The sequence below is a fragment of the Nuphar pumila genome, chromosome 15 (genome assembly GCF_984573655.1).
Source record: "Nuphar pumila chromosome 15, dmNupPumi1.hap1.1, whole genome shotgun sequence".
Classification (NCBI taxonomy): Eukaryota; Viridiplantae; Streptophyta; class Magnoliopsida; order Nymphaeales; family Nymphaeaceae; genus Nuphar; species Nuphar pumila.
In genome coordinates this window covers 15,628,856-15,632,267 of record NC_143263.1, presented here as the reverse complement: position 1 = coordinate 15,632,267, position 3,412 = coordinate 15,628,856, and positions in this window count along the sequence as shown.

The following is a 3,412-nucleotide window of genomic DNA, read 5'->3' as shown; positions in this document are numbered from 1 at the left end:
CATCGTGCTCAGTCGGGTGGCAGGAGGAAGGTGGGCGGCTCCGGCGATGGTGCTGATGCCTGCTCATAAACCCAGGGAAGAGGCTTGAGTGATGGGTCACTGGGAGTGGTGGTGAGCTCGACTAGGCCGAACTCAGCTTTGGCAGGGTGCAAGGCAGCGCAGGGTGGCTTCGGCTGGGTGATGTCGGTGGTGACCCTTATTGAACACTGGAAGAGAGAAAGAGAGAGGGAGAGAGAGAGAGTTCTCGTGAACTCCTCTTTCACGAAAAAGGAAAGGACAAAAAGAAGATGAGAACAAAGCTATGGAGGGAGGGTGCCTTATATAGAACAAAGCTGGTACCCACCCTCCTTTTAGGGTTTTGGAAGCTTTTGGAAGAATCTCAATGCATGAAAAAGAAAAACTGGGAAAAAGAGAAGGAAGTAGGGTAAAGTGGGCTCCACATCACACATGACTCCAAAAAGAGCCATGTGCAGAATCCCATGTGGTTTCTACACTGTCATGAGTCGAACACTACCCAAATCCAATGGGTTGGTCCATTTGACCCGAGATCCGAAGAGAGATCCAATTTGGATACTCTTTTCGAAATGGATCTGAATCCAAGATCCAATATTATGTGGGTTGACTATTTTGAGTCTCCACTAAGATCCAACCCGAATCCTCATAGGTCCAAATGTTTCTTTTAATCTTTTTGGATATTTATATATTATTTATTATTTAGTAACTTCAAAACCTAGTTTAGTACAAAATAATTAAAATTAATCAATTAATTGCTAAATAATTGGGAGAAGGATAAAAATGGATAAAGTCCACTGTATTTTATTTAAAAATTTCTCTGAAATTTTGTGGGTATTACCGATATTATACTAAAATTTGATGATAAATCATTTACATTAATTTTAACATGAAATCAATTTGAAGGAAAGTTTGTTTCTTAGTAAATAAGAAATGATAAACATATCTAATGATTCAGATCTATGAAAAAAATAAGCAAAGGGACCTAACGAAAAAATGGGTAGGACCATCCCTTATTTGTTAGTTGAACCCGCATTCACACTCTCGTTGCATATCTTTGTAGCATACCTCTAAAGGTTTTGTTTGATACCACCATATCACGTAGGGTCATCTTGAAATGATGGGCATCAACATTGTTGATAGATGTATTTTAGACCTCACATTATATGCAAAGTCGCTGCATGGTGCGCATGCAGCGACCAGCCTGACAGCCCATAATTGGATTGGTACACGATGCACCCTTAGGAATGCACTTCAAAACCGAGCAGGCTCGGACTCAGCTCGGCTCGGGCTCGCCGGTTTTGTAAATGTGCCAAGCTTGAACCGGTGCATGAAGCTCGGATGAGCTATCAAGCCGAGCTTGAATGACCTGTCGAGCTCGATAAGGCTCGACAGACTCCATAAGGCTTGATTCATTGCATATCAGATATATATAATATGTTTGTAAATAAAATAAAAAAGGTCATTGTTACCGTAACGAAAAATGTCAGACACCCAGGCTTTTGGCTACGAAGCACAATCCCTCTCTATCCACATGTCAAGCTTACTTCCTACTTCATTGTAGGAAGTATCACCCAATGTGCAAATTTTTTTTATTTGGTTTTTCCAGTTGTGTTCCAATAGTAGAACATGCGGGTGTGAGTATGGGCCCCTTCAATACATTATTTTCAATCAATCATTTTGTAATAAACAAGTTCAAAAATTCCTACAATAACAAAATGAAAAATAAAAGTAAATAGGCAGATAACAAAGACAAGGAATAAACTATTGAAAAAGCATTATAAGAAACAAACAAAATAGGCCATTGAAAATGCAAAAAAAAACTAAAAAGTGATCCAAGTGTTCTATATATACTCATGTTTATAATGCAAGATACATAACAGATAAAGAACCACATTCTAAGATGCCGACATATCAATCGTTAAGAAAACAAAGTGATAAAAAGACACTCACTGAAAAATGATTTAAACAAAGAAAAAATATAATACACTATTAAATATGCAAAGATAACTTAAAAATCATGCAAATCTTCTACAAAATAACTGACTCATGCCAATATTTTAGTTGTTTATTGATTCATGTTGTTGTTTTAAAACACAACTAATTCAACTGTTAAAGATATGCTTACCAAAAAAACTCATTGTTGATTGTTGATGAAGTGCCTTCGATGAATCACTGGAAATAGTTGCTAAAAAAATTGCCAAAAATTTTTATTGAAAAAAGAACGTTAGGGATCATAAAAAATCCTAGTTTTATCCAAAAATAGCCCTGAAATGTGAACCATCACTTTTATATTGACAATCACAAAAACTAGTAAAATTCGCAAATAAGTCATTCCTCAAATTTGCGAATATTAAGAAACTTCCCAAATGAGTTTGCATGTATAAAGCAAATTCATGACAAAATACGAAGATTAGGGACACTCACAAAAATTATGTGTATGTCACCACACATTTGTGGGCCTCCTTGCCGATCATTTACTTAAAGAAGATTTGCATGGTTGCTTGTGAATGTCGTACTATGTATGAGAAGGTAGTACCTTATTTGCGGAGATCAATAAGAGTGCGGAAGTCGAGGATATTTACAAACGTTAATATGCGAATATCACCACATATTTGCAGGCCTCCTTGAGGATCAATTACTTAAAGAAAATTTGCATGGTAGCTCGTGAATGTCATCTATATATGAAAAATTTGTATAATATTTATGAAGGTACATAGATTTTAGTTATAGGAGGTTTGCAAATTTGGTTATGCGAACTTTGTGAGGTCCATAAAATCATCGTGTGAATGTACTTTTTAGTAAGAAGTTGCGAGATCAGGACAACACACCTATATATTGTGCAAACCTTAGAAGGTTTGCTCGTGCAAAGGGTAAAAAGGTCTTTAAAAAGTTGAGAATTTGTGAATTTGGGATAAGGGCGAATTTCAAAAATTATAAAACATATCAGAAAATGTGTCATTTCCCCGTATATATAGTATGGTTATTTTTCATTTTTCTATATAGATGGTAGTATTGTCAAATGTTTTCCACCAGTGATCATGGCACACAATTAGCGATGGGAAAACCCGCAAAAAAAAGGCCTCACAATTATATTGTGATACAACTAAAATCTGAATCCGACTAAAACCCTAGCCCGATTAAGTGTAAATATCAGGTTTCAAGCTAGTCTGATCCGAATTCATTTTCAACTTTTTCATGTGACTCCAAATCAGATCAGGTCAGATCCAATTAGGTTTTACCTTTTTCCATCCAAATCCAACCCATTGACATCCCTAATTGCATGACATGTAGATGACTCCCCAACTTGGACCAAGACACTGATTCAGTAGTCGGACCTAGATCTGATCAATATGACTTTTGAAAATGACCTAGGACCAATTATGTCTGACCTAGGCAT